The 22,159-nt window shown below is 48.4% G+C and overlaps 1 protein-coding gene across 1 annotated transcript in view; it reads right to left on the bottom strand.

Moving 5' to 3' along the window:
* Positions 1-22,159, bottom strand: part of LOC147732519 (carotenoid-cleaving dioxygenase, mitochondrial-like) — an 816,482-nt gene that overhangs the window by 356,705 nt on the left and 437,618 nt on the right. The window lies entirely within an intron of this gene.

Here is a 22,159-nt window from a genome sequence, read left to right as displayed (position 1 = left end):
GATATCTTCTAAGACTCATGCTACAGAGTAATAAAAACGAAGGGGCATATTTACAGTAAAGTGGGGAAGCGGGTCATTAAGCCAAGAAGGCTAACAACAGGCTTTGTTACTTTAGAAACGCACAGCTGCGCCATATTTACTAGAATATGCTGCAGCCCTGCGTTTCCTTCTGCGCTGGTGCTAACTTTAGCTGCCTAGTGACAATGCAGGCACCTCATGTGTTGAGGGGATGCTTAAGTGCAGGATGACCCCCTTCCTGCACATAAACAATCTTTAAATTCTGTTTTGTAACTTCTATGTGTGCTCCTTAATGCAGCACACATAGAAGTTGCAAAACAGATTTTTTTTAAATGACTGTTTATGTCCCGGAAGGAGGAACTTCCTGCACATAAACAATCATAGGCAACTTGCTGTTTCTATGTGTGCTGCACAAGGCAGCACACATGGAAAATGCTAAACACCTGTTGAAGACCAGGTTTTCCCTGGTCTTAATTTTGGCACTGCCTCCTATTTAAATAGGAGGCAGCATCAAAATAAATTGGGTGTACCATTGAATTGGATTTTTAATAAACATTAAATATTGTGATCAATCCATTTCTCTACCATGTTCCAAACTCAAGATAGCAGAATGATTAGTTTAATCTGTCCTCTATTTTTCATAAAACAGAAAAATAGCTTTTGGGGACTTGTTACCGTAGGGAATGACAACATTACATTTCTACATTTCAAAATACTAGGCACCCTACCTTGTAAGCTACGAGGCCTATTTAGGGGTGACTCACAATTTCTTTAAGAGGGGGTATCCCCCTGTCAAAAGCCTTATTTTGACAGGTCGGCTGCAGGTGTAAAATATAGCAGTCAGGATACATTGGAAGATGCTAGACCTGGCATCTTTGGCGTTTTTTTCTACTGTCTTCTGTTTTCGACTGTGACCTGCATTTTGTTTTTCCTGGTTTTAGGACTCTGGGCACTTTACCACTTCTGACCAGTGCTAAACTGCATGATCTCCCTGAGTAAATGTATTGGTGATTGGTTTATCTCTGATTTGGTTTATTTGATTTATTAGTACGTTTCTAGAGAAGGGCACTGTGTGTGCCCAGGGCCTGTATCTCAAATGCTACTAGGGGGCCTGCAGCACTGATTGTGCTAGCCACATGAATAACCCCACAAACATGTCTCACACCTGCCACTGCAGTGTCTACGTGTGCAGTTTTAAACTGCCAAGTCGACCTGCCAAGTGCAACGACTTGCAAGGTCCAAATCTTTCCTTTTACTACATGTAAGGTACCCCTAAGGTAGGCCCATGGTAGCTCCATGAGCAGGATCAGTGTACTTAAAAGGTAGGATATGAACTGGTGTGTTTTTACAGGTCCAAATAGTGAAATATTTCTAATTTTGTTTTTCGCTATTACACAGACTATCACTCTCATAGGTCACTGGAGCTGCCTTGTAACATCTTACAAGTGTATCTTCCAATTGGGAAGAGATAGAGATTTGGAGTTTGGGGTCTTTGAACTCACAATTTGAAAATACATGTTTTGGTGAAGTTGGTTTTAAATTGTGTGTTTGAAAATGCCACTTTTAGAAAATGGGCATTTTCTTGCTTTACCATCCTGTGCCTCTGCCTGTCTGTAGAATTCAAGTCTAAGGGAGTATGACAGTTAGGATGTTTGTGCATTCACTCTAGACAGCCACCCAAAGGGAGCTGATGTGTGCCTTGCATATCCTGAGGCCCCATAACCAGACTGATGTGCCTTCCGAAGCTAGAGGGGTGGGAGGAGTTATCACTGACACCTGAATAAGGCTGTGCATGTCCTCACACAAAGCTGTCTCCACTCACCTGGAATGTGTCTGGAGCCAGGTCAGGGAAGCGCAGGGTATTGTGCACTACAAAGACTTTCCTTTAAAGTTTGCCTGCTTCAAAGGCAGAGAAAGGGGTATAAGTATTGGCCCTCTGAAACCCCAAAATCAGAACACTTCTGTACTAAGGACATTCTGCTAGGTATCTGGATGCTGTAGGAGGGACTGCCACTCTGCCTGTTGCTTTGTTGGGCTGGCCTGCTGCTTCTGTTCTGAGAAACAAAGGACTGGACTTCTGAATCCTGTTTCCAAGGTTCTCCAAGGGCAATTGCATACCTGCCTCTTGTCAAGAAGTCTCAGGGCCATCTAAGATTTCACTGGCATCTTCCTAACAGCACCTGGACTTCTCGGCTGAGAGTCATGCTTGCCAAAAGGTGACAATTCGAGTTCCTGGGCCCTTGGAATCGTGTGGCTGGTGCTGCAACCCAAGAACTCAACTTCCACCTTGAAAACAAACACGACAGTAACACCAACTCCCTTCTGGACAACCTGGCCAATCTCGGACTCAAACAACTTGTGGACACCCCCACCCATGTAGCCGGGCACACGCTCGACCCTATCTTCACCTCCAGCAAGCACATTTCCTTCGACCGCACCACAGCTCTCCATTGGACGGACCACAGCTGTGTTCACTTCAGCTACAAAACCACCTTGACCCACAACTGCCCACAACCTATTCCTCGGAGAAACTGGAACAAAATCACCTCCGACCAACTCCTCACATCACTCAACCAAAACCCTCCCACCCTCTCATTGGACCCAAACCAAGCGGCCACCAACCTCAAGCAATGGATCACCCACAGCGCTGACGAATTGGCACCCCTGAAAAAGCACCAGATCAATTCAGGCAGCAAAAAGGCCCCCTCGTTCAATGATGACCCTAAAAAATCCAAGAAGCTATGCGGCACCCTAGAGAAAACATGGAGAAAAAACCCAACCACCGACAACATGGCCACCCTCAAGGCGGCCACCCGCAAACACCACCAACTGATTCGATCCACCAAAAAATCCGCTTTCAAGGATCGTCTCGACAACAACGCCCACAACAGCAAGGAACTTTTCAACATTGTCAAAGAATTCACCAACCCCGCCGCAGCATCTAACAACATCACTCCCTCCCAAGACCTCTGCGATGCGTTATCCTCCTTCTTCTACAACAAAATTGCCGACATTCACAACAGCTTCGAGAACACTCCCTGCGAACAACCCTTCCCACCCCCCTCAGATCCTACACCACCAACTAACAACCTCAGCGCCTGGAACCCAATCACCACCGAAGACACCATCCGCCTAATGAACTCAATCCACTCTGGCTCGCCAACCGACCCCTGCCCCCACAACATCTTCAACAAAGCTGACTCCATCATCGCACCCCATCTCCGCGATGTCATCAACTGCTCGTTCAACTCTGCCACCTTCCCAGAAAGCTGGAAACACGCCGAACTCAGCGCCCTCTTGAAGAAACCCACAGCAGACCCCACTGAACTTAAAAACTACCGACCCATATCCCTCCTCCCCTTCCCCGCCAAAGTCATTGAGAAAGCCGTCAACAGCCAGCTCGCCGCCTTCCTTGAATCCAACAACTCCCTTGACCCCTCACAGTCCGGCTTCCGAGCCAAACACAGCACCGAAACCGCCCTCATCGCAGCTACAAACGACATCCGAACGCTACTGGACAACGGAGAAACAGTGGCCCTCATCCTACTCGACCTCTCCGCCGCCTTCGACACAGTCTGCCACAGCACCCTTATACAACGCCTCAGCAACATCGGCATACAAGGAAAAGCCTTGGACTGGATCATCTCATTCCTCGCCAGGAGTACTCAAAGAGTCCGACTTCCCCCATTCAACTCAGAGGCCACTGAAGTCATCTGTGGAGTACCACAAGGATCATCACTTAGTCCCACCCTCTTCAACGTTTACATGAGTCCACTCGCCTCCATCGCGCGTCAACACAACCTTAACATCATCTCTTACGCCGACGACACCCAGTTAATCCTTTCCCTCACCAAAGACCCTAACACCGCCAAAACCAATCTTCACGAAGGCATGAAAGAAGTAGCCGAATGGATGAAACATAGCAGCCTAAAACTCAACTCAGACAAAACAGAGGTGCTCATCCTAGGATCCTCCCCCTCTGCCTGGGACGACTCATGGTGGCCTTCCGCTCTGGGCACAGCACCCACACCCACAGACCACGCACGCAACCTGGGCTTCATCCTAGACTCCTCTCTCTCGATGTCCAAACAAGTCAACGCAGTCTCATCCTCCTGCTTCAACGTACTTCGTATTCTCAAAAAAATCTTCCGCTGGATCCCCCTCGAAACAAGAAAGACTGTCACCCACGCACTGGTCACGAGTCGACTGGATTATGGTAACACACTATACGCCGGAATCACAGCAAAATTACAGAAAAAACTCCAACGCATCCAAAACGCATCAGCGAGACTCATATTGGACATCCCTCGCCAAGATCACATCACCGGACACCTAAAAGACCTCCACTGGCTTCCCGTCAACAAGAGAATTACATTCCGTCTTCTCACCCACGCACACAAGGCCCTCTACAAACTAGGACCCGAATGCCTCAACACTCGACTGTCCTTCTACACACCCACCCGCCAACTTAGATTGTCCAATCAAGCCCTCGCCGCAGTCCCGCGCATCCGAAAATCCACCATGGGTGGCAGATCCTTCTCCTTCCTGGTTGCCAAGACCTGGAACTCACTCCCCACTCACCTCCGCCTTACTCAAAACCACATCTCCTTCAGAAAAGAACTTAAAACCTGGCTATTCGACAAAAATTGAACCCCCCTTCCCCAAGCGTCTTGAGACCCTCTGGGTGAGTAGTGCGCTATATAAATCCCTGAACTTGAACTTGAAGAACAGCAACATTGACTCCGTCAGGGACGTAGCTACCTGCATCGGAGGTGAGGGCACTGCTTGTGAAGAGCACGACGCACCACCCTGACTTACACCACTGCCCTGGTGTTGCAGATGACAGACACTTAGCGACACTGACTTAGGCATCGAGGCTGCTGCCTGCACTGGAGCTGAGGGCACCGCTTGTGAAGTGCACGATGCACCACCCCGACTTGCACCGCAGCCCAGACCTCTCCGTCAGTGCTGCACACCACCGCTGCCTGCACCAGAGCCGAGGGTGCCGCATGTGAAGAGCACGACACACCGCTCTGACTTGCAACGCAGCCCCCGAAGCCTGCCAAAACCTCAACCGCATCATCGAGGAGTTGATCACCAACGTGGGAACCTTCCGAATTCAACGACACTGCACTGTCATATGGAATTGACGCACTGCCGCCTCACCTTCTCTGCATGGTAAGGAACCAACACCTCACCGCTCCCGCATAGCAGTAAGGAACCAATGCCTCACCTCCCCTGTGGCAGTAAGGAACCAACGCGGCACCACCACTGGGTCACCTCGTCGATGCTGAGCATCGCCTTTGTTTTAGTCACTTTAAAGGTATTGTTCCTAGGGGTCTCAGTGACTCCGTGGCCAGCCCGCGCTCCTTGCAGTCTGAGCTGAACTGTTGGAGTGGTACCTGTCACAACATCGAGATAGCCCCTTTTAGAGCTATTGTTTTCTAAGAGCTATTTTTAACAGTAATCTTTTTAAAAGTGATATCTTGATTTGTGTATGTTGAATTTTTGTCACTTTGGTCTTGTTTTATTCAGATAAATATTGGCTATTTATCTAAACTGGTGTGGTGTCCTTTTGTGTGTTGTTACTGTGTGTAGATGCAAATGCTTTACACATTTCCTCTGAGATGGGAAACAACCTTTACAACGCAGTCCTTACATCGCACTACCTTCACATAGTAGTCATTACATCGCAACATCCTTTACAACGCAGCCATTACATTGCATGTCATTACAACGCATGTCATTACAATGCAGACATTACATCGCAAGTCATTACAACGTCTACCATCACAACGCAAAGTACCCTTACACTATCCAACACTTACCCTACTGTTGCACTCACTGGAGTTAGAATAGTAATTTGTACCCCTACACTAGCCAACACTTACCCTACTGTTGCACTCACTGGAGTTAGAATAGTAACTATTACCCCTAGACTATCCAACACTTACCTGAAATGCAATGTAATGGTATGCATTGTAATGGTATGCGCTGTAAAGGTATAATGTGATGTAATGGAATGCGTTGTAAAGGTAGTTTCTGAAAATGCGATGTAATGGCATGCTATGTAAAAGAATGCGTTGTAAAGGATGTTGCGATGTAAAAACTGCGTTGTAAAGGCATGCATTGTAAATGTGTGCGTTGTAACATCATACATTCCTCTGAGATAAGCCTGACTGCTCGTGCCAAGCTACCAAGGGGTTGAGCAGGGTTTATTTTAGCTGTGTAATCCCCTTACCCTCACTAGAGAGAGGATCCCTACTTAGACAGGGTGCAAACCACTACCAACTAGAGATCCCATTTCTAACATTGGTGGCCAGTGGTGAGGATAGGTCTTGTGTTTGTACTTTGCATATAGTGATTGGTGTACGCTACTACCATATTGAGACTGTTACTCAACCACATACATTTGATTCTTCTCTACTTGGCAACTCCAGAGTTTTTGTAATCCACAATCATGTCTCAGTCTGGGGAGCCATCACTTTTATCTGCAGATTTTGCGTTTGAGGAGGAAAAGCTGGAAACCTATATGCTGCTTTAGCTTAAAAATACCTGCAGGGATTCCAAGTGTTCTTTTAAAGGCCTCACTGAAACGGAGGAGCTGCAAAAGGTGCTGAGGGTCTGGTTGGGAGCAAGAAAGGCTGGTAGGCCTACTGAGGATGAGAATGGTGATGTGGAGTAACTGTGACTGTATAAGGATTTTGTGAATCAGGATCTGCCTGGGTGGAAAGCACCTTCTAGGGCAAGCAGCAGTATTTCTTACAGAGGTCTGTCACCAGAGGAGCTGGAATACAGGCGGGAGCCCAGGAGGCATCAGTTGGGAGCTGGAAAGGCTCAAGACGAAACATGAGCAAGAGCTCCAAGAGGATAAGTTAGGATACAAAAGGATAGAAAAATGGTGCTAGCTCAGGAGATGAGGTTAAATGGGTTGGACGTAAGGGCCAAGTCAAGCACAGATGGTGGCAGCGTTTCATCAGTGCAGTCAGAGAAAGTAGTGCACATTCCAAAAAATATAGGGAAAGAGTATACTAAGGAGGATGTTATCCAGAGATGGTTTCAGGGTTATGAGGCAGCTCTTCACATGCATGAGGTCTGTGAGAAGAATTGGGGGGCAGGACTGTGGAATCACTTCACAGTGGAAGGGAGAGACAGACACATTGCTGGCCTTTGGGGACACCCCTGTCCGCACATACCCTACCATGAACTATGCCCTCCTTGCCCAGGATGGTCTAGTACAGGGATCAGTACAGGGATCAGTTTAGGCAGAGTGAGAACATGGATTCCCAGATATGGCTTGAGTGTGTCGATGCTTTTTACAGAGCACTGGATGGTTGGGGGAAGGGCAGTCAGGTCACAGATTACATGGGGCAGTAGAATTTGCTTCTGTGGGACTACTTGTCTAGTCAGTATTTTCCAGAGCTGCACCAGCACTTGATGGACAGCATGCTTACTGTCTCCTGGAGGCTTGCTCAGGAGGAGGACTGCAGGGTGCATACCAGGATCTACAAGCGGTTGTAGGGGGAGACTTTGCCACAGGTGAGCAGGCTCCAGAGCAGCAGAAGGGGGGGGGGGGGAGGGCAAGGGTAAAAATGGTGAGATCCCCAGAGGGCCCCAACATAATTCCCAGGGTAAGGATCCCCAGTCCCCCACTGAGAAGAAGGATTATTTCCCACCAGGGAGGCCTGGAGGGAAGGACCCCCTGATGTGTCATGACTGTAGCTAGGTAGGGCACTTCAGAGGGAGTCCCAAGTGTCCCAAGTGGGCACAGGACCCCACCATTGGGAAGACACTGGGGATGGCCAGTGTAGCGCTTGGGGAGGAGTTGCTTCCAGGTGGGTGAGGGAAATCAGCTGAGACAACCTTTGTCTCACCAGGGGACAGTGAGATGGTCCAGAGAAAAATAATACCTGATAAAACTAAGAAATACAGGCAGTGGGTGACCATCAAAGGACAAAGAGTAGAGACTCTGAGATACACAGGAGCAATGTGACTACTGTCAGGTGTCACTTGGTGTCCCTGGAGTGCTTCACCAAGTAGTTCCAGGAGACAACAGCGAGCGCTTTTGTAAAATAGCTCAGTTTCCCTTTGAGTGGGGGGAAGGGTTTTAGTCCTTTAACCCCTCCGATGCTCATGACGAGCTCAGCTCGTCATGAGGCACAGTTGAGCTGTGCTTATGACGAGCTGAGCTCGTCATGAATAAATGTGCTTTCAAAAAAGTCAGCACCGGAGGGGAAAACCCTTAGCAGCCAAGGTGTTAAGGATAGCTGTGAGCCCATCTATGCCTGTGGATTGTCTGCTGGTAAACTACTTGGAACACACCACCTTGAGGGAGGTGGATCACAAGTCACACTTGCATGTTGGGATTGCCTAAGTTGGCGTGCCTGATCACACAGTCCATGGGAGCCCATGGTAATCAAAAGTGCCGGGAGCCTGAAACAGTGTCCCAGGAGCCTGCCAACAAGAGGAGGGGCAAGTGGTGCGGTAAACCCGCTCCTGAGATTTCCACGGTCCAGGAGGAGGCTGAACCTGAGGGGGGTGCCCAGGAACTTACAGGGGAAGAAGTGGCCGAACTGGGAAACCTGCCTGAGCTGACCCATTATTAAGGCTCATGGGGCGACTCGGTGTCTCTCAGAACCTGGGTATTGGTAAGTAAGAAAACAATTGGTTCTGTCAGGCGATACAATTGCTGTGATAACTGTTTCCAATACAAGAGAAAAGGTGTTTCACACTTCCTTTTACACAATAAATGAAAAAACAATTTCAGTTTAAGAACACACCAAGAGTTGATTTTCTCTTATATTTTTCAAGAAGTATTGAATATTAAATGGCTGTCACAAATACAAGTAAATTGCAAAAATACAAAGGTGACTATGGTGAGAAGGTAACATGTGGTGACTGGTGAAGTGAACAGTACACTATATACAAAACATACATATGTGACATGAATTAAAAGAATTTTGAATTAATGTCCTGTCTTCTTATTTAATACATGTAATGCAAGACCCAATACTGATTTACTATTAGTCAAGGAAACTGTGTAGACATGTGTGATGGGAAAGTGTTGACGTTTCTACCCTGGACACGGCGCGGAGTGGTAAGCGTCACTGTAGGTCTTCCTCAGGACACCCACAAAGGCACTGACTTAAATCAATGAAATTGCGCCCCTGATTAAACCTCCAATCTGATGATGGAGAATTTCAGCATTTCCAATTAGGACGAAATCATTAACTGATGTACTGCAATTGAACCTAATTAATTAAAATCACATTTTGGAGACCACTATTGGTTCCCCAACTCGTCCTGACCTTTTGATCTTTCAATAGATCGCCGTTTCGCGCAATTTCATTGATTGAAGTCTCTGCCTTTGTGGCTGTCAGCCCCTGCTGTCATAGTCCTGAGTGTGAGATGTTGGCCTGGTATATGATGCTCACTAGTTCTAGTGATCACCTTGTACCATGCCAAGCAACCCTTATGATGATTGGTTGTAAGTCAACCTTATAGACCAGCTATCCTAGTAGCGTGGACAAAGCAGTCTTAGGCTAAACGCTGTAAAGGCATGTGAAGCAAGCTGTTTTACCATACACAATCCCCTTGAATACCAAATGAAAGGACACCACACAGATATCTATTGAAAATATATATATATTTATTTACTACAAATCCCCTATATTCTTTATGAGCACAGAAGCAAATGCGTTAAAACAAAACACAGTTTAAATACACAAAAGTTGCACAATATGGATGAGCCCTAGGGGCCACCTAAACCATATACTAAAATAGTGGTATAAGAACCACCTAGCTGAAAGGAAATAGGACTAGGGCCTTGGGAATCGCTGGAGCTGTTCGGGACTAACAGTGAAGAAGTCGGGAAAGGCCCGCGGGACTCGGTTGCAGCGCTTAAAGTGCACGCATACACCAATGCAATGTCAATGGTGCGTAAAAGTTACAAAGTTAGTGTTTAAGGAACCTTCCGACTGACCTAGAAGGACAAAACTTTAGACCTAGGCACTAGAGGTGCGTACCAGTGTAGGAACACCGGCGTTGCTGAGTTACCTCACCCACAGGAAGCGGGTGCACAGGTGCGAATTAGTGTCGGGTTTCGTCACGCAGGTCGATGGGTGCTTGGAGCTGAAGATGCTGCAGGCGTCGAGACGAGAAGAGTTCCGGTGGATCCAAGGGTGGATCTGAAGTGGTGAAGACTTGAAAGCAGAGGGGACAATGTTCAAAGTCACTAGCCAGTGACTACCGTGGAACCAGGATGGAACCAGGCGATGTCTGGTGCAAACAGGCGATGAGGTGCAGCTTGTCTCCTCAGCCACGTGGACACGAAGAGGTCGAGGACGTCCAGGAGTCGATCACGAGCTGTCCCACGAAGGCTCTAGCTGATGGCGGTGTCGGCAACTTGATTGGAGCAAACAGGCCTTGGCTAATGCAAGCCATGCAGGAAGTGAAGAAAGCTTATCACTCGGACCAGCAAGGTCAGAGCGGGTGCTCCTTTTCACAGGAGCGAGGGCAAGTCTGGAGCAACCAGACCCGCAGTGTAAATTGTAGGTTTTGTTGCCAAGATGGCCGCTAGCCACGTGGCAAGTGGCCGGGATGGCGCGTCGAGTGGCAAAGTGCAAAAGGGCCCCACGCAGATCGTGGAGATGCTGGGGGGCTGATCTTCGGTGCAAATGCTGCTCGGTGGTGGGGCTTCTCAAACCCTGGAGCACAGCGTCGAGGGTGCCTTGGGTGCTGCGCAGTCAGCTTCTCGGGGGTCTTTCGAGATGTCCGGTCCCACGTCTCTCGGTGCCTCCACAGGTCCCTTCTTTGCAGGGACTGTGGATCGGGCTGTGAGAAGTCTGAGAGTCTGGGTCTCGTCGGGCTCTGGGCTCGGGCTCCGGCAGGAGGCGGCGGCAAAGCAGACGTCGAGTTGCTGGATGGTGCCTGTGTTCACAGGGTGGCCACTCCTAGGCCACAAGGGAGATGCTCTTCAGTCTTCTGTGCAGCAGAATGTCGAAGTCCAGTCGTCTTATTAGTTTCAAGTTGATTCAGGATGATCTGAGGTGCTATGGCACTGCTCCCACTCTTATTCCCAATCGGAGGGGTGGATCACCTGCTAGGTCCCTCCTCTGGGTGGGACCAGGAAGGGGGGCGGTTACACCCCCTTTCTTTTGTCCAGCTCCGCACCGGGACTGGGGCTGGAAAGCCCCAGCACCGGTTTGGACTGGCTTATGCACGAGGACACCTTGTGTGCCCCAGGCATGTCTGATTCTATTCAGCCCTGTCCTACCCAATACACAAAATCCTGTCTGGGGTGGTGCTCGCACCTCCCAAGGCAGGAAACCCTTTGTCCAAGCCTCCCTCGCTGGAAGGACTCCCAGCAGCAGGAGGTCAGACTTGTGTCTGTGGTGGCAGCATCCATTTTGTGATGCTGAGGCTAGAGTTTAACTTTAACCGGGGTAAAGGTTATGTACTTGTCGTGTCCCTCTAGAAGGGTGGAATGCTATCCCCGTCGACAGAACTGTCGAGGGGATAGTATTCCAAATCGTATGACACCTTACTCGACATGTTTTGATAAAGCCAAACCAAAGTTAGCATATAACCGCGAGGATTATAATGCACTTAAGAGTTTATGGTATGGCAATATCCCGGAACAGCTAAGGGAGTTGTTCCCGACAGCTGCAGACAGGCTTAGCTCATGCTAGAGCACCATCTCACATGAAACCACGCACTCTGCCTCCAGGATTGCAGAGGCCTTCCATAGGAGTGGCTTATAGGTTACCATGTGTCCAGTTAGGTTAGATATAGGTATACTATATCTAAGTAAGAGGTGATTACACCAACTTACCCCAGCTGAGTGATCAGCCAGTTGTGTCAAATATGGAGGCAAGGGGTGGCACAATACATGCTGCAGCCCCTGGTAGGCCTTGGATACACCTATGCCCTGGGTACCTGGAGTATGCTGTTACAGGGGTCTATAAGGTCAACCAGTTCCAATTCGTAATGCATCTAGAGTGCATTGGCATTAATTTAGAGAGAGATCAGCAGGCTGTGGGTCTGATTAGCAGGCCCACAGCCACATTAAGTCAAAAACCAGTGAAGCAAAAAGCAAAAATTTGGGGTGACCATAGGATAGCAGACCCTACTCTCCTACACAACCACCCCCCCAAACGCAGGGACATTAGACTAACCTTGACCAGTTGTGTCTTCATGTTCTAAGTGGAAGTACCTGGAGAGACCATCTGCGTTGCCATGGTCAGTCCCTGGGCGGTGCTCCACTGCAAAGTCCATCCCCCTGTAGGGAAATGGACCACCTGAGTAGTTTGGGGTTTGCACCCTTCATCTGATTAAGCCATAAGAGGGGCTTATGGTCGGTCTGAATCTTGAAGTGAGTGCCAAACAAGTATGGTCTCAACTTCTTCAGGGCCCACACCACAGCAAAGGCCTCCCTCTCAATGGCTGACCAACGTTTCTCTCTGGGGGTCAGCCTTCTGCTAATAAAAACAATGGGCTGGTCTTGACCATCTACACTAGGTTGTGAAAGCACAGCTCCCACTCCCAACTCAGAAGCATCTGTTTGGACAATGAACTCTCTTGAGTAGTCAGGACTCTTCAGGATAGATGCAGAGCACATGGCCTTCTTCAAGTCATCAAATGCCTTTTGACAGTTTTCTGTCCACTGAACCTTTTTGGGCATCTTCTTGGATGTCAGATCATTAGGAGGAGTCACAATTGACCCATAGTTCTTAACAAACCTCCTGTAGTACCCAGTCAGGCCCAAGAAAGCTCTGACCTGAGTCTGGGTAGTTGGATAGGACCAGTCCTTTATGGTCTGAATCTTACTCTCCAGTGGTTGAACTTGGCCTCCACCTACAAGGTGGCCCATATACACAACCTTACTCTGCCCTATCTGGCACTTTGTGGCCTTGATAGTGAGGCCTGCCTTTTGCAGAGCCTCAAGCACTTCCTTCAGGTGGACCAGGTGATCCTCCCAGGTGGAGCTGAAGACAGGAATATCATCAAGATATGCTGCACAAAAGTCATCCAACCCAGTAAGGACTTGATTCACCAACCTTTGGAAGGTGGCAGGTGCATTTTTCAACCCAAAGGGCATCACCACAAATTGGTAATGTCCTCCTGGGGTAGAAAATGCTGTCTTGGCTTTGGAGTCCTCAGATAACCTGATTTGCCAATAGCCAGCTGTCAAATCAAATGTGCTCAAATATTTGGCAGAAGCCAACTTGTCAATGAGCTCATCTGCCCTTTGAATAGGGTGTGCATCTGTCCTAGTGACAGCATTGAGTCCTCTGTAATCCACACAGAACCTCATCTCTCTCTTTCCATCTTTGGTGTGAGGTTTGGGGACCAGAACCACTGGGCTAGCCCAGGGGCTCTCTGAAGGTGATGATATCCCTAACATCTCTGCATGAGTCCTGTACTCAACTTCTGACCATAGAGAGCTCTCCAGGTCATTGCCCAACAAACATTCAACTGGGAGATCAGCACTAACCACAACTCTTTTTAGGCCAGTTACCCCTCCCCAGGAGAAATTAACAATTGCCACACTATGTTTAGTAGTGACATTGCTGGCATTGGTCACCAGGTAATTGTCACCTGGTATGTATTGTCCAGGGTCCACAAAGATAGGTGTCACCATAGTGACACTGGCACATGTGTCCCTGTATGCTTGAGCCACTTTTTCATTAATCAAAAGTGTCTGTCTGTACTTGCCCAGATTACTGGGACTTATAGTAGGGGCCAAATCTATGTCCCCATCACAAATCAGAACAGCCTGTGTAGGGGTTCTGACTAGGCCAGAATCTCCCTCAGTTCCCAAGGTGATACCCACTACCCCCTTAGTTTGTGGACCAACACTGCTAACTGTACTAGTGGGTGCAGGTGCCTTAGGGGCTGCAGTGTTGGGGGCTCCACCCTTTTTACACTCACTTGTCCAGTGAGAGGTGTTTTTAAATGTACTACACCAGGGTTTTCTTTGACCTTCTTTCTTCTTCTTCTTGGAAGTTTGGGACCCACCCTCAGTATTAGTTTGGGGCCCTGTTGAAGACTTCTGGTCTTTAGCTTTCTGCTCCCCACCCTTCTGGTCTGTTTTTGTTTGGTCACCACCCTGGTTCTGGTTCTTTTGCTTAACTCTGGTTCTAACCCATTTGTCTGCCCTCTTTCCCAATTATTGGGGAGAGGTCAGATCTGAGTCAACCAAATGTTGATGCAACTGCTGGTTCTGACAATTATTTAAAATTTGTTCTCTCATAAGCAAATTGTACAATCCTTCATAGTCTGTAACCTTACTTCCCAGCAACAATCCCTCCAGAGCCTTAGTGGCACATTCAACAAATTCAGACCAGTCCTGAGTCTGTGTCTTCTGGGTCTCTCTGAACATTAACCTGTACTGTTCAGTGGTTAAGCCTAACCCATCAATCAGAGCACTCTTCAGGACCAGGTAGTTTCTAGAATCCCCATCACTAACTGTGAGGAGTCTGTCTCGGCTTCTACCTTCAAAGGAGAGCCACAAGATTGCTGCTCACTGCTCCTGAGGGATCTGCTGTACTCTGCAGGCTCTCTCAAGTGCAGTCATCCATTTGAGGATATCGTCCCCAGCTTTGTAGGGGGGCACAATCTAACTCAGGTTTCTATTGTCATAGGACCTGTCTTTATCCTTTGGGATAATGCTGCCACCAGTGGGTACTAACCCACTCTCTCTAGGCTGTCTTGCTCTAGCAAGTTTCTCTTGGGCCAGGCAAACCTCTAGTTCCCTCTTCTGGATCCCAAGCTCAGCCTCTCTCATGTTTGCCTCATGTTCCCTTCTCTGAGGGCTAGTCATCCCCCTTCTGGAGTGACCATGAGAGCCTCTAGAAGCTTGGGAGGTATTGGATTCACCTGAGTGATTCCTTCTCCTCCTTTGCTCCTGGTTAAGTCCACTTGGGGGTCTGGGTAAGGTCATCCTTAGCTCAGTCCCAAAAACACATTTAAGTTAGCCTGGGTAAGCCTGCTGGCTGGCACCTGACTAAGTCTACCATCATCAGAATCACTGCTCCCCCCTTCAGTCTCCTCTTCTTCCTCCTCTTCATCAGGCTGAGTATCTCCAGTGACTTGGTCATCCTTATCTATCTGGACTACAGGGACAGGGGTGTCAGTATTGTCATCTTCAGTGGGAGAGCCTCCTTCACCATTCCCTGTGGGGTCTGGTTTAGAGGTCTTTAGAGCTTCAAACTGGTCTAAAAGCTCTCTAAGGTGGTCTGTAGTAGGGATTGGACCCGTCTTGAGACCTCTTGAGGCACAAAGCTGCCTCAATTCCTTAAAATTAAGCATAGCAAATTTGGATGGTGCCCTTGGAGGGTCACTCTCAACAGGGACAGTCCCAGTGGACCCCTCTGCTCCAGACATTGCTCTAGTGTGGGTGGATATGTTGAAATCTACCTACACTGGTGTTTACCTACTAAACCTATCTAGTAGTTGTAGTCAGGGTGTGCTACTCCCTATCCTCTACAACTAAGTTCAGTAGAATTTAAGTATACTAGTCTTGTTTTATATGCACCTAGCAGGTACCTGTATGATCTCTCAAAGATTGTAATAGTAAAACAACAGCAAGCTCAAATCCCAACTGCTGCTCACCAATGTGAGAAGTTGGCCTGGTATATGATGCTCACTAGTTCTAGTGATAACCTTGTACCATGCCAAGCAACCCTTATGATGATTGGTTGTAAGTCAACCTTATAGACCAGCTATCCTAGTAGCGTGGACAAAGCAGTCTTAGGCTAAACTCTGTAAAGGCATGTGAAGCAAGCTGTTTTACCATACACAATCCCCTTGAATACCAAATGAAAGGACATCACACAGATATATATTGAAAATATATATATATTTATTTACTACAAATCCCCTATACTCTTTATGAGCACAGAAGCAAATGTGTTAAAACAAAACACAGTTTAAATACACAAAAGTTGCACAATATGGATGAGCCCTAGGGGCCCCCTAAACCATATACTAAAATAGTGGTATAAGCACCACCTAGCTGAAAGGAAATAGGCCTAGGGCCTAGGGAATCGCTGGAGCTGTTCGGGACTAACAGTGAAGAAGTCAGGAAAGGCCCGCGGGTCTCGGGTGCAGCGCTTAAAGTGCACGCATACACCAATGCAATGTCAATGGTGCGTAAAAGTTACAAAGTTAGTGTTTAAGGAACCTTCCGACTGACCTAGAAGGACAAAACTTTAGACCTAGGCACTAGAGGTGTGTACCAGTGTAGGAACACCGGCGTTGCTGATTTACCTCACCCACAGGAAGCGGGTGCACAGGTGCGAAGTAGTGTCGGGTTTCGTCACGCAGGTCGATGTGCTTGGAGCTGAAGATGCTGCAGGCATCGAGACGAGAAGAGTTCCGGTGGATCCAAGGGTGGATCTGAAGTGGTGAAGACCTGAAAGCAGAGGGGACAATGTTCAAAGTCACTAGCCAGTGACTACCGTGGAACCAGGATGGAACCAGGCGATGTCGGGTGCAAACAGGCGATGAGGTGCAGCTTGTCTCCACAGCCACGTGGACACGAAGAGGTCGAGGACGTCCAGGAGTCGATCACTAGCTGTCCCACGAAGGCTCTAGCTGATGGCGGTGTCGGCAACTTGATTGGAGCAAACAGGCCTTGGCTAATGCAAGCCACGCAGGAAGTGAAGAAAGCTTATCACTAAGACCAGCAAGGTCGGAGCGGGTGCTCCTTTTTACAGGAGCGAGGGCAATTCTGGTGCAACCAGACCCGCAGTGTAAATTGTAGGTTTTGTCGCCAAGATGGCCGACAGCCACGTGGCAAGTGGCCGGGATAGCGCATCGAGTGGCAAAGTGCAAAAGGGCCCCACGCAGACCGTGGAGATGCTGGGGGGCTGATCTTCGGTGCAAATGCTGCTCGGTGGTGGGGCTTCTCAAACCCCGGAGCACAGCGTCGAGGGTGCCTCGGGTGCTGCGCAGTCAGCTTCTCGGGGGTCTTTCAAGATGTCCGGTCCCACGTCTCTCGGTGCCTCAACGGGTCCCTTCTTTGCAGGTACTGTGGATCGGGCTGTGAGAAGTCTGGGAGTCTGGGTCTCATTGGGCTGCGGGCTCGGGCTCCGGCAGGAGGCGGCGGCAAAGCAGACGTTGAGTTGCTGGATGGTGCCTGTGATCACAGGGTGGCCACTCCTAGGCCACAAGGGAGATGCTCTTCAGTCTTCTGTGCAGCAGAATGTCGAAGTCCAGTCATCTTCTTAGTTTCAAGTTGATTCAGGATGATCTGAAGTGCTATGGCACTGCTCCCACTCTTATTCCCAATCGGAGGGGTGGATCACCTGCTAGGTCCCTCCTCTGGGTGGGACCAGGAAGGGGGGCGGTTACACCCCCTTTCCTTTGTCCAGCTCCTCACCAGGACTGGGGCTGGAAAGCCTCAGCACCGGTTTGGACTGGCTTATGCACGAGGACACCTTGTGTGCCCCAGGCATGTCTGATTCTATTCAGCCCTGTCCTACCCAATACACAAAATCCTGTCTGGGGTGGTGCTCGCACCTCCCAAGGCAGGAAACCCTTTGTCCAAGCCTCCCTCGCTGGAAGGACTCCCAGCAGCAGGAGGTCAGACTTGTGTCTGTGGTGGCAGCATCCATTTTGTGAATCTGAGGCTCGAGTTTAACTTTAACCAGGGTTCAGGTTATGTACATGTCGTGTCCGTCTAGAGGGGTGGAATGCTATCCCCGTCGACAGAACTGTCGAGGGGATAGTATTCCAAATCGTATTACACCTTACTCGACATGTTTTGATAAAGCCAAACCAAAGTTAGCATATAACCGGGAGGATTATAATGCACTTAAGAGTATATGGTATGGCAATATCCCGGAACAGCTATGGGAGTTGTTCCCGACAGCTGCAGACAGGCTCAGCTCATGCTAGAGCACCATCTCACATGAAACCACGTACTCTGCCTCCAGGATTGCAGAGGCAGCAGTGGCTTATAGGTTACCATGTGTCCAGTTAGGTTAGATATAGGTATACTATATCTAAGTAAGAGGTGATTACACCAACTTACCCCAGCTGAGTGATCAGCCAGTTGTGTCAAATAAGGAGGCCAGGCCAGGGGTGGCACAATACATGCTGCAGCCCCTGGTAGACCTTGGATACACCTATGCCCTGGGTACCTGGAGTACACTGTTACAGGGGCCTAAAAGGTGAACCAGTTCCAATTCGTAATGCACCTAGAGTGCATTGGCATTAATTTAGAGAGAGAACAGCAGGCTGTGTGTCTGATTAGCAGGCCCACAGCCACATTAAGTCAAAAACCAGTGAAGCAAAAAGCAAAAATTTGGGGGGACCATAGGATAGCAGACCCTACTCTCCTACACAACCCCCACCCCCAAACGCAGGGACATTAGACTAACCTTGACCAGTTGTGTCTTCATGTTCTAAGTGGAAGTACCTGGAGAGACCATCTGCGTTGCCATGGTCAGTCCCTGGGCTGTGCTCCACTGTAAAGTCCATCCCCTGTAAGGAAATGGACCACCTGAGTAGTTTGGGGTTTTCACCCTTCATCTGATTAAGCCATAAGAGGGGTTTATGGTCGGTCTGAATCTTGAAGTGAGTGCCAAACAAGTATGGTCTCAACTTCTTCAGGGCCCACACCACAGCAAAGGCCTCCCTCTCAATGGCTGACCAACGTTTCTCTCTGGGGGTCAGCCTTCTGCTAATAATAGCAATTGGCTGGTCTTGACCATCTACATTAAGTTGTGAAAGCACAGCTCCCACTCCCAACTCAGAAGCATCTGCTTGGACAATGAACTCTCTTGAGTAGTCAGGACTCTTCAGGATAGGTGCAGAGCACATGGCCTTCTTCAGGTCATCAAATGCCTTTTGACAGTTTTCTGTCCACTGAACCTTTTTGGGCATCTTCTTGGATGTCAGATCATTAAGAGGAGTCACAATGGACCCATAGTTCTTAACAAACTTCCTGTAGTACCCAGTCAGGCCCAAGAAAGCTCTGACCTGAGTCTGGGTAGTTGGATAGGACCAGTCATTTATGGTCTGGATCTTACTCTCCAGTGGTTGAACTTGGCCTCCACCTACAAGGTGGCCCAAATACACAACCTTACTCTGCCCTATCTGGCACTTTGTGGCCTTGATAGTGAGGCCTGCCTTTTGCAGAGCCTCAAGGACTTCCTTCAGGTGGACCAGGTGATCCTCCCAGTGTAAGGATTGCAGGTAGGTTCCACAGGAGCGTCAGGAATCTGAAGAATATCAAACACTAGAGTGCGAGAGACACACCAAGGGAAAACAGGGAGACAAAACAAGGAAAGGTTGGGGAAAAAGATGCTTGCTGGTGGTCTTCAGAATGGATGCGTGGCAACTCCAAATAGGAACTGGACAACAGGTAGGCTGCAATAAAAGGTAAGTAAGTATCCTTAACTAAGGAAAACACTAAACCTACAATCACTAGGACACCTTATGCATATAACATTACATACCAAAAAGGGTTTTCTGAAATGTTGCAGGATTGATATGTAGGATCTTATTTAAGGAAACTCATCTGGAGCTGTGGCAAAGATGACATAACAGATCAGTGAGTAACTATACTGCGATACAAGTAGGTGCAAAAAATCTAACTTGTTACACTTCTCACTTTGACTGTTGTAGAAGGCTCGAAGAAACATCCACTAGTCTGATGGCATGCAATGAACCTATTGCCCACTCCACTGACGCTTGTATGAAGCTTTATAAAACCAAAAACATGTAGTCAGACTTCTGTTGTGACAGGAACCTTCAAACAATATAATATGCAGCGCAAAAGCGCTGTTACCGTGATTCTACGTAGAGAAGATGAAGCTGCACCCACTCTGGTCCACGCAAGGAATCCACAAATACGAGAAGCTGAATCCCAGGACAAGAATTTCAGCAAGGGGATGTGTTAACAAAAAAGGAAAGGGGTAATGCAATATAGAAGGGAGGATATGGGGAAAAAGTAAACTAACTAACTAACGGGTAAAAATAGGAAAACCCAACCGGGCAACGGAGAACAAGCCCGGCTGCCGGGTGGAGCAACCCAAGCGAGAAAGTGACAGAAAGAAGCCCGGCCGGACAGCGGAGAGCAAGCCCGGCTGTCAGGCGGAGCAAAAACGGAAAGGAAACACGGGGCTGAGCCCAGCCGGATGGCGGGGAAGAACCCGGCCGCCGAGCGGGACTCAAGGGCGGGGGAAGAAATGTTCACGGGAGAATCCGTAAACGAGAGACAATCCAGAAATAGGCGCCCTAAGAGAACGCCCACAGAAGGCTGGCCGCTACCGGTGGAGAGAGAAAACCGGAGCCCGCTCAGAAACGCGGGGGCCGGGGACGCTCCCCTCGGTACGCCAAAGCAGGAAGTATTCCAACCTAGAGGAAGTCAGACAATCAGGAACAAGACGGACACAGGACAGGATGGAGCTAGACGCAAGAACGTGAAGCGTCGCTCCGTGGTTCATGGTGTCCTAAATAGCTCAAAATTTAAAGGGACAGTGTCGTAGGAGGCTCGAGGCATGACAGTACACTCCCTCCACAATGTTCCCCTCCCGGTTTGGGCTTGTCAGGATGCTTTTGATGATACACCCGTAACAGTCGAGGTGCATGGATGTTAGAAGCGGGTTCCCACGTGCGCTCCTCAATACCGCAACCCTTCCAATGGATCAAGTATTGTAATGTATTCCTCACTCTACGGGAATCTAGGATGGCCTCGACCTCATATTCTTCCGAATCCTGAAGAGTTATAGGAGCAGGTCTTACAGGCAATTTAGTCCCAGGTTCAACCGGTTTTAGTAGTGACACATGGAATACCGGATGAATCTTAAACGAAGGAGGAAGTATTAGTTTCATGGCAACAGGATTGATCACCTTTTCCACCTTATAGGGACCTATGTATTTGGGGTTAAACTTGCGTGGACCCCCCAGAGTAATGTATTTTGTGGAGAGCCAGACCTCATCTCCTGGTACGTAAATAGGTTCCAATCTCCTGTGTAGGTTTGCCCCTTCTGTGTATCTCACCTTTGCCATCTCAAGACTCTCTAATGCTTTCTTCTGTACTTCATGTAATCTCTCTACCCTGTCGGAAGCAGCAGGGGTCGGACAATCTGTAGAAATACCGGAGGGTAACAACTTCGGGTGATAACCATATGAACAAAAGAAAGGAGTGGTGTTGATGGAGGAGTGTGTACTGATGTTGTAGGAGATTTCAGCTAACCATGCTAACTCATCCCAGTCCCTTAGGGTTTGTAACACCTGATTCCTTATGTATTGTTCAAAACACTGGTTAACTCTCTCCGTTTGTCCATCTGACTGTGGGTGGTGACTTGAGGACAAACAGACTTCTATCTGGAGTAAAGAACATAGACTCTTCCAGAATCTTGACACAAATTGGGCTCCTCTATCAGACACCAGGACAGAAGGAAAACCATGAAGTCAAACTATTTGTTGCATGAATATGGATGCCAGTTCTACTGCCGTGGGTAACCCTTTTAAAGGTACGAAATGAGCCATCTTTGTGAATAGGTCTACTACCACTAGCAAGGTATTATTCTTTAACTTCGTGAGCGGTAGTTCCACTATAAAATCAAGTGACGCAGTATGCCAAGGGCCAGAAGGGGAGGGCAATGGCACGAGAAGTCCCACAGGATTGAGGCGTGATACCTTGGTTTGTGCGCATACATAACATGTCTTCACAAAGTTTTCTATGTCTTTAAGCATATTAGGCCACCAAAAACGGTCACGCACCGTTTCGGTGGATTTTTTGATTCCTGGATGACCTGCTACCGGATGAAAATGGTACCACTTCAAGACTTGCTCCTGTAACTCCTTTGTCGGTAATACCACTCCCCCTTGTACCCACACAAGTCCTCCCCTCGTAGACGTTTCATGTGAACCCACCACCGTTATCATGTCTACCGAGGCTTGGCTGATTCTAACCTGTGTCAGGAATTCTTCCTTAGTCTGTATGCTTCCTATGATATTAGTTCTGGGAATGATATAGGTCTGATCTATTTGGTCTGTAGGGGATTCAAATCCCAATCGAGATAGGGCATCTGCTTTGCCATTTTTCTTTCCAGGTCTATATTGGACAGTGAAGTCAAACTCACTAAAAAATTGGGACCAACGTAATTGTCTCATGGAAAGT

The sequence above is a fragment of the Lissotriton vulgaris genome, chromosome 2_1 (assembly GCF_964263255.1).
Source record: "Lissotriton vulgaris chromosome 2_1, aLisVul1.2, whole genome shotgun sequence".
NCBI lineage: Eukaryota > Metazoa > Chordata > Amphibia > Caudata > Salamandridae > Lissotriton > Lissotriton vulgaris.
Note: the sequence above shows the minus strand (reverse complement) of the source record. Positions and strands in the feature narration are given on the sequence as shown.